The sequence below is a fragment of the Macrobrachium rosenbergii genome, chromosome 22 (genome assembly GCF_040412425.1).
Source record: "Macrobrachium rosenbergii isolate ZJJX-2024 chromosome 22, ASM4041242v1, whole genome shotgun sequence".
Taxonomy (NCBI): domain Eukaryota; kingdom Metazoa; phylum Arthropoda; class Malacostraca; order Decapoda; family Palaemonidae; genus Macrobrachium; species Macrobrachium rosenbergii.
Genome location: NC_089762.1, coordinates 5,318,547 through 5,328,546, shown reverse-complemented (window position 1 = coordinate 5,328,546; position 10,000 = coordinate 5,318,547). Strand labels below are relative to the sequence as shown.

General features: G+C 35.3%; 1 protein-coding gene and 1 long non-coding RNA gene across 2 annotated transcripts in view; one reads left to right on the top strand and one right to left on the bottom strand.

The window, feature by feature from the left end:
* Positions 1 to 10,000, top strand: part of LOC136850558 (uncharacterized) — a 230,701-nt gene that overhangs the window by 76,245 nt on the left and 144,456 nt on the right. The window lies entirely within an intron of this gene.
* AstC (Allatostatin C) overlaps positions 1 to 10,000 on the bottom strand; it is a 114,806-nt gene that overhangs the window by 103,334 nt on the left and 1,472 nt on the right. The gene's annotated exons all lie outside the window — the stretch shown is intronic.

Below are 10,000 nucleotides of genomic sequence, written 5' to 3'. Positions count from 1 at the left end.
TTACCCTAATGACTTTTTCACCTGCATCTATGGTCTTCATCACACCACAACAGATTCATGGATATTGTGAAAATTCTTATTTTACCTTATTATTCCATGTACACATATCAAATATTTTATTAAAGCAAATCTCGGAAAAATAGGAAATATTGACCTAAAGATAATAATGTACTGTAAACAGATATATATATATATATATATATATATATATATATATATATATATATATATATATATATATATATATATATATATATATTATATATATATACATATATATATTATATACATATATATATATATATACATATATACATATATATATTATATATATACATATATATATATTATATACATATTATATATATATATATATATATATATATATATATATATATATATATAGGTACACACACACACATATATATATATATATATATATATATATATATATATATATATATATATATATATATATATATAATCTGTGTTTGTGTGTGGGCGTTCTCGTATCTTAGTATCTTTATGCCTCAGTGACCTCTTCACGATTAGACCTTCTCACACCTTTTGGGTACACTTTTCGCTACAAACCTAGGATCCAGAAGGGAAATAAATTAAGATACCTCTCCTTCCTCGGTAATAAGAGTGAAGTCACCCCTTGACTTACTAAACTATTGAGACAGACACACACACACACACACACACACACACACACACACACAAACACTGGAAAGGAATGCCCCTTAATGAAAGATGAGTCTCTTTTCCAGAACTAATGGCAGCTATGATTTTTACTCTGGATTTCTACTACAAAAAACAATGTAATTGCATTTTTGCTCTTTCGCACAGCATAAAATTCCCCAGTTTACAAGAGGCATAAGGTTAGCAGCCCCCATACCTTGCATTAATATTTCAAAACAAGTAGCAAGTGAAAGAATATTAAATCTTGGGGTGGTTACGAATGTTCGTGGATGTGGCGCAGAGGGGAAGAAATGTATGACAGTTGATTTACTGTTGAGAAAACTAGATGTATAAACACTTCGTGAGGCAAAGGTAAAAGGGCACAGTGTGCCTAAATAGGAAAGACAGAGTGATTGTTTCTTGGGCAATACTTTTAGTACTGTGAAGACTTCGGGGATGGGCAAAATGGCACATTTGCGTTAGTTCAGGGATGATGAGGTTAAGATTGAGTGTAGCAGAAAAACGTTGAATATGAAGTGTATATTGACCAGGAATATAATGATAGTGGAAATCATTTCTTCTTAAGAGCTGAATCGGTGCTTGCCTAAGCTTGGGGGTATATGAAAACGAGGTTGTGTTAGTGTTTTAACTGCAACTGTCAGTGAGAGAGAAAGAGATTTGGAATGTTTATGGGTATGGGGCTCCTGGAGTACATGAGAAAGGAGAGAGTGCTGTAAAATGCTTTGGAAAATGGGCTTGTATGTTTAAAATACAAGATTTATGAAGAAAATTCATCATACTAAGGAAAGTGAAAATTGTTAAGAAAAAATGTCTAGATTATGTATTAGTACAGAAATGTACCTTGATAGATATAATGATAAGAGGAGTAGCTGGAGGTGTACTTGATCATTCTTTGATCGAAGTAAAATTCAAAATAGACATAAGTTGAAAAGGATGGGTGACTCTGTAGCTGTGAATTCAGTTACGATGAATGGTTTTAATAAGGAAGAACGGAGAAGACTATTTAATGACACAAAGATTAAAACTGTATGCAGTGGGATTGGGAAATCAGTCGGTTTTGGGAAAAAATGATGATTCCAGGTACAACTGTATAGCAGAAGAGATTATCATATACAAGTATCCTAAAACATGGATAGAGTAGTCATGAAGAATTTGGGAGAGAAAGGGAAGACAAGTAATAAGTATAGAAGGTGAAAATAAGCAAAAACTTCATGGAGGTTGAAGAATGCTTGTAAAGTAACTGCTGAGGATGTAAGGAGGGCAATTAAGAGGGTGAAGAAAGAAAAGACGTCGGTAGTTGTTATGATTGCAATTGATATGTTGCAGTAATGTTGATGGTGTGATTCAGTATCTGATGAGGGTTTGTATGGCATATCTGAATGAAAGAAGAATGACTGAGGTGAATAACTGTACTATTGTAAACAGAAAAAGGTGACAGGGATGAGTGAAAGAATTCTAAGGGAATAACTTTACTTTGTGTGCCATGAAAATTGTATGGTTAGATTCCAGTAGAAAAAGTAAGTCAGAAGCTGAAGGGCTGTTCCAGGAGATTGGCGTGGTCGTAGACAAAGAGCAGATTATGTGGAGTGTCGAATATGAAGTAATTTTGTGAGAAATTTGAAAGTAAAGGGAAAAGGCTGTATGTAGTGTACATGGGCTTGGAAAAGTGCATAATCAGAGAAGAAGAGGGTCCTGATATTATAAGGTGTAGACTAGGATAAGTTTATGAGAGTCGTTCACAATGGTTATAATGGAAATAAAACCTTTACTAGTATAACTTGACAGGGGAACGATAAGTTTGGTGCAGAAGTGAGTCTGGGACACGAGTGTGTTATTTTTCCATGATTGTGTGAATATCTTGAGGGATGTAATGATGTGAGAAGTCAGAGAAAAGAAATTAGAGGGGATTTCTGTTCAGATTAATACTCTTCATATCCTATGTACAGGAACTGCATATTCATGACGTCATGTCAGATCGTTTAGGAAATTAGACTTGACAGTAAAGTTACGCCATAAGAAAAGGAGTCATGAATCTAATGTGTAATAGCTGATGTTTGCGGATAATACAGCAATGGCAACAATTCAATTTGAATGTGTTTGCAAGGGGAGAAAGGTGCGAGTAAGCAAAGTGTAAGGTTATGTTTATGATGGAAGTGGGAAAAATGGCAGAATGGAGCAACAATGATTGTCTGGGTAATGGAAAAATTTGGAAACAGTTGTTACCGTGGGTATTTGTGAGTTACTGTACAAATGATGGTTTGAGAGAAAAGGGGAATCACAGATTAGTTGGAGCAAGAAAATTAGCAGAGCACCCGTAACAGCTTCCATGAAAGGATAACGTAAATAATACATTACCTCTCATTTATAGAAATAAAGCTGTTTAGCTTTAATTCTGTAAATGAGAGGTAATGTATTATTTACATTATCCATTCATGGAAGCTGTAAATGGGAATTCTTAATGACAATGAAAGAAAAAGGTTGAAACTGTTGAGATGATCTGTTAATGTAGCATGTACTGTATGCTGTAAAGAGAGCAGAAAAGGTGTAAAAAGAGGAGACATGATGATATGGTAAACAGGCTAGCCTTGGTGAAAGGATTTCTCAAGAGTGTTTTGTGTTGGTTCGAGCATGTGGAGAGAATGGAGGACAATAGGGCGAAAAAAGAGTGTATAATTCGGAGGTGTTATGAAGGAGATGAGGGCAAAAACCCGAAAGTTCTGGATAATGGGTATACAGTGCAAAAGAGGTAAAAGACAGTTAGGGTCATAATATCGAAGATATAATGAAATCACCAAGTGTTCATGGCAAGGTTCGACGCACTACTGATGAGCCTTCTGTGTTGGTATATGAAGAGGTCAGAGTTATGAAAGTCATTTGCAAATGTTTTCATCAGCGATTCAGCAGTTAAAGTATAAATGTGGAAGTACTATTGGTTAGTATTTCAATCTGGAGCTACTTTTTTTGAAGGGAAGATGTTCAATGTTTATATATATATATATATATATATATATATATATATATATATATATATATATATATACTTGTTTTAGAAATGGGGCAACCTGGCTGCCCACCAGTGGAAGGTGCAGTTAGCCAAATGGACGTCGAGACTGAGTGGTAAAGCACTCTCATCATTCTTGCTAGGTCCGTGAATCCCTTCTGACCTGCCGTCAACCAGTTCACTCGTTTCAAAACGATTACTAGTGTCTGCTGGGAGCAAATTAAGGGAGTTGGTATAACAGCCTCATCCTAAAGAAAGGTTGTTTCTCTTTGGAGCTACCCCCTCCAAAGTGGAATATTGTTTTTGGTGAGAAAACATAGCCACCCTCATAACATACAGACACACACACACACACACACACACACACACACACACACGTTATATGTATATGTGTGTGTGTGTGTAAAGTGAAGATGAAAACCAGCCCTTGAATGGAAATCGCCTTTATTTCATGCAACTAGTTCCGGAGACTTATATTTCTCTATCATCGGACAAAGTTACATTTGAAAGGAATATCTGCATGTCATTTGAAACCTGCACACAACATAATTAAAATATAAAGGTCTAATTGTGTAAATAGTCAGCGGCAAAATCTTTAAAGCCAGAAAAAAGACTAATATGCAACATTCATTCAAGTTCAAGATACAAACAGCTGTAGTCGTCTGTTGTTTAGATGTACTAGTGTTATCTGTCACTGGTCCGCGAATATCGATGAGATAATCCGGGGTTTGGATCTCTGAACAAATTGGAAGATCGCTTAGGATGAAAGACCATTAAGCAAACCATCGTTTAGGGCCATTCGTCAACAGCTGAAGAATATGACCCCGTGAATGTGGAGACCTTGTCATTTCTTACCTGCAGAATTGCGGGTAGGAGTAGCCGAGTCTCTGTGCTCCTTAGGAGACAAATCCTTTCTTTTTTTGAAACGAAAGGTTTGTCGAGTTGCCGTGGTTTTAGTCTTCACAACGTGCCTGTCTTTCTTTCCTGAGTTTTTCGTGATTTTAAGTGTTAATTCCTCTCCAGTTCTCATTTTCTTATTTTCGCTTTGGTTTGTTGGCTTAGGATTTTGTTGTTTACTTTTTATATCAGTAAATGCACAAATGTTTATGCTGTATTGAGATTTAAAAAGGAAAGTAATTAATTCTTTTTAGATTAGCCGGTGACGGAGGAACTCACGTTTCCGAAACTAGTCACAAAAAATAAAGATATTCGACTAGAATTGTTAAAAACAGCATCTGGTTCAGGAAAAAGTTTAAGATAATATCTGCTTTCCGCAAACTTTATTTAAATTAAACTTTTACGCCAAATTTCCCCTTTTACACGATGACTCTTTTAGAAAACGGTTTATGCAAATTATCCACAATCATTATGGTGTGATTAATTTAAAATTAATTCCCAAAAATCCTTCAACAATAGGTTCGTTTTTTAACTACAAGGATCGATTAAGTCCTTTTTTATCCTCTAACGTGGTGTATAAATATACTTGCCCTAAGTGTAACTCTGGGACATATGTCGCATCCACGAGGAGGTTACTGAGGGTCAGAATCGACTCCCGTACTGGTTGTAGGCTCTCCAATCCAGAACATTCTAATGTCAGAGCTCACTCTAAAATTTGTAAAACTCATATTGAAAGAAATGATTTCAGCATAATAGGCCAAACAGCAAATCCTCACGAATTGCCTATACTCGAGTCATTGTTTATCAAACAACTAGTCTCCCAGTTAAATACCCAAGCCTCCTCTACTCAACTGTACCTGAGTTAACTCTGTCTATAAGCATTCTGTCGTTTGCTCTCTGCACCTAAGGTTACTTAGCGGTCTTTTGTTCTGTTGTGTTTTTAGCTGTATTGTATTTGGTGAATTTTATTTATATTTTTCTAATGATCTTTAAAGCTATTACAGTAACTTTTTGAATAATTTGTTCATTATTCAACAGATCCCCGATGATGTAATAGAGAAATTATTACGAAACGTTGGAAATAAAGAAATATGTTAGAGTTAACTGGTTTCCCTGGTCCACCCTCACGCTGATGTCTTGCTGGTCGTCGCCTACCCTTGCTTTTGATATATATATATATATATATATATATATATATATATATATATATATATATATATATATATATATATATATATATATATATATATATATATATATGTGTGTGTGTGTGTGTGTATTATATATATATGTGTATATATATATATATAATAGCTAATTCTATATATTAGCTCCGCGCCTATTTTTACCTTTTCAACTAGTTTTTCTACACTTTTAGGGGTTCTGATACTGGCGGTGCATCTGTTTGTTGTCGGCCAAATGGAATGTCCCTTCGCCGCGTTTAGTACTGGCCCAGGGGTGGGGGAGGGTTGGGTACCCATACGTTAACAAGTTATTGCACTTGCCGAGCGGGATATGAACCGTTCGAAACAGACGTAGCCGTGCTCTGTCTTGTGAAGATCGCGTATGGAAACCCCCTTGTTGGATGGACTTCGGGGTTAATTACAGGTTAATTAGACTCGAGCGCCAAAAATGAAAGGTAAATTCATAATTAGCAACCAAAAATCTGTAGAAAAAGTCAAGTCATAGCTACCCTACAGTTCTACGCGGAGCTACTATATATATATAGTTCTACCATATATATAATATATATATATATATATATATATATATATATATATATATATATATATATATACATATACATTTGTGGAATTCTGTACAAAGTCATTACTCTGTTTAAAGTCATGTATACATAGTGATTTTTCTGTAAATTATTTGAACAAAGTCATTTGTACAGAGTCATTATTCTGTACAAAGTAATTATTTTTTTTATAAAAGAAACTTGGAGAAGGTCGTTTTCATTCACTGCGATAACTTTCTCTTCGTCAGAGATATACACGAAGTAGTCGACAGACTTTATCATTACTTGTCATCAGACTTTAAAACTTAGCCATAATTAGATAACATATTATCTACAAAAGGAAAAACTGTTCAGTAACTTTAATAACTTTCGCTCTGATAAAGACTCGAGAGTGATATCAAGACGATTGCTGTCATTAACAGCCTCTGTGGAGTTAGGAGATAAAATCTTAACCATATAAGAGAAATTAAGATATGTGGAGTCTCAGAGGATCTAAAACTGGAGACGAAGAGCTTGAAAGAAGGAGAAATGTTCTTGAAAGGATTTTTCCAAATAATGATGAGGACACACTAGTTTTCAATAACGAATGTCATTTCTTTTAAAGGAGATGGTGATTAAAATGACAGTTGTGATAGCAATGTCAAAGGTAATGGTAATAGAAATGATAACATGTAATAAACCTAATAATTATTTCATTTTAGACACTGAGTGGCCCGAGTAGCATTTTTAGCTATGGTGATAGTAACAGGGAGAAATTTTCTATCACCAGAAATAAATTCCTCTAACTTCATTACTCAGCCGGCCGCGGACATTGAACCCGCATTAATCTGAAGATCAAAATAATATAAATATAACAGTAATCATATATTATTGTATCTGTCAACATAGAAATGATAATAACCATATATTGTTCTCGTGGGATGCCTGAAATTAGAATATTAACATCATCCCACGTGCTTGGTCTGAAAGTCCCCAGTGACCTGAGGCTGGTCACCTGGGCCACAACTAGCTTTATTGCTCCTGAAGTGCGCAAGAAGAAAATCTATTCAACCTTGAGTTTCTGAAAGATTTTTGGACGTGGTTCAAATGACGAGAAATGTGTCAAAGCCGAAATTTCAAGGACGAAGAAGCTGGCTGTTATGTCAGTTAACGAAACCCATGATGGAAGGGAGAGAGTAATGTATCGGAGAAGGAAGAACAAGTAGTGTAATGGATGTGATGTAAGGTGGAAAAGATCTTCTGGTATTAGGAAATGTTTGGGCCGTGTGAAAGATTACCAATGTCTTTTCCAAGGAATGTAAGAATTCAGTGACCGTGTTATGGAAAAGAGAGAGAATCGAGGGAAGTTTCAGGGAGAGTATGAATTGTTGCTTAGCTAGTGTTGCAGAAGGGAAAAGTTGATTGTGCCTGTTGACTTTAGCGCGAAGGTGTGATATGGAAGGACGTGGCGTAGTTGCTAGTTTTGAATTGGTTGGAAGTAAAGAGTGGAGGGACTCGTGGGTATCTGTTCTAAACGGCCTTGACTGATAGATATGGTGATTTTAGAGTAACAAAATCCATCAGAACACTAGGAAAAGAGGATGCGATGAGGAATAAAAAAGCTAGATACGCTTTTGTTTGTGTGCAAAGTAAATACAAGGAAAAGAAGAGGTTAGAGATATATCGAGGCATAGGATGCGATAAGGAAAAAAAAAGACTTAATACTTTTTTTGTGCGCAAAGGTAAATGCTAGGAAGAGTAGAAGAGATGTGTCTAGTCATGAATCATTTATAATAAATGTAAAAATAGAAAAAATTTTTTACTGGAAGAAAAGCGCTCAGAATGAGCCATGAATGTATTTTATATATACAAGAGAAGGTTGGATGAATAGTGGGCAGGAGAAACACTGAATAGGCTTTAATCAGGAGTTGGAAAGTTTGAAGGACAGGGCTGCTGGGGCGGAGGCGGGGTGGGGGAACAGCAGGGCCTGTTTTGAAAACAGAACAGGTTAATAAGGATGAGCTTTATAAGAAACGGAATGTATGGTTAAATGATAAAGCAGGGGTTTTAGTGAAGAAGGGAAGCTTAATACAATGCTGTACGACAGCTAGGGGACTCCGGGACAGGAACGCAAGAGGGAGAGTAGGGAAACCAGAGAGAAACCAACAGATAAACTGTTTTAGAATTTATTTATTCTAAAAAGACGCGAAAGCAAAAAAAGAAAAAACGTGACTGAGCAAAAGAACCTCGTAAAAAAAAAAAAAAAAAAATGAAGGTATGCTGCCTGAAGAGATTGCAGTTTTTGCAAATAGAGTAAGAATTTCTAAGGTTGTTGATTGCAGATATTAATATAAAGGAGAGGAATGACTGATGAAAGACTTGACCGGTTGTTGAAGAGACACTTGAAAATGTAAGGAAGCAAATAAAAGCTGAAGAAAGAGGAACCAAAGGTTTTAATAGTGAGTGATATTCTGTGTCATGAATACAGTATTTACTCGTGCGGCTAAGCGGGGTGTACTGTACTGTACAAGTTATGCCCTGATTAGAAAAATGATGCACAACAACAAATGGGAAGACAAGCAGTCCACTCCTGTAGGAGTACAATATCCTTGGTATAAAAGTTAAGAGGTATGATTGTTTTTTTTTTTTCTCAAGGACACGATACTAGACAAAATTATAGGTGCTTGCCCCAAGTGACGTTTACGAAACAGTTGTGTCCACAGGGTGGTTCGTCAAGAGCAATTTGAACTATAATGATGATGAAAGTAAAACTTGCATTAGAGTAAATATCGTTTGGATGTTTATATTGATGGGGAGAAGAGAGGTTAGTACGAGAGCCGATGAAGGTACAAGTTTGTGGAAGAAGAGGATAGATTGGAGGGTGAAATATCCGATATTTACTTAAGGTATAATAGCAGCATATGGCAGCAAATAGAAGCTGAAGAGAACAATGAAGGAGTGGGAAAATGCTTTGAAAGGGAGGAAAGTTGAAAGTGAAGTTCAGAGACTATGATTAAGGTAGTAAATATAAGCCTGCACACACAACAAAGGGCTTAGAATAGAGGAATATGTGTAGGAAAATAAATGTAAAATAGAAGGGATGCCTGGGCCAACTCTGTTTGTCTGCGCAATGCAGAGGGAATCACCAGTGTCAAATTTTGGAAAACGTGGGGATCAGACGGTGGTGAAAATGATCAGTGATAAATCATGAAAATGATAATGGTACGTTGACTTCAGCGCCATTAACGAACGAGGTGCTGCTCTAAAATTCTTGTCTTTTGATTGTGAATGAATCCACATCAGTGTCCTCTAAACGCGTTGTAGGAAATTTTATGGAATTTTAAGCTCATCATAAAAAAAAAAAAAACTTCTTTTCACTCACATGGTAAAAGTCAATGTAACATCGATGCTTGAGGATTGATCTGAATCAACGCACAACGCACATACACACATACATACATATATACTGTATATATGTGTATATTGTTTATATATGTATATGCATATACTGTATATATACACATATATATGTATTTTATATATATGTATGTATATATACAATACACATATATATATATATTATTGTATATATATGTATGTATATGTATATATGTGTATTATACCTTAGATTTAATTTATGTTATATATTACAATAACTACCAGTAAAACCATGAATG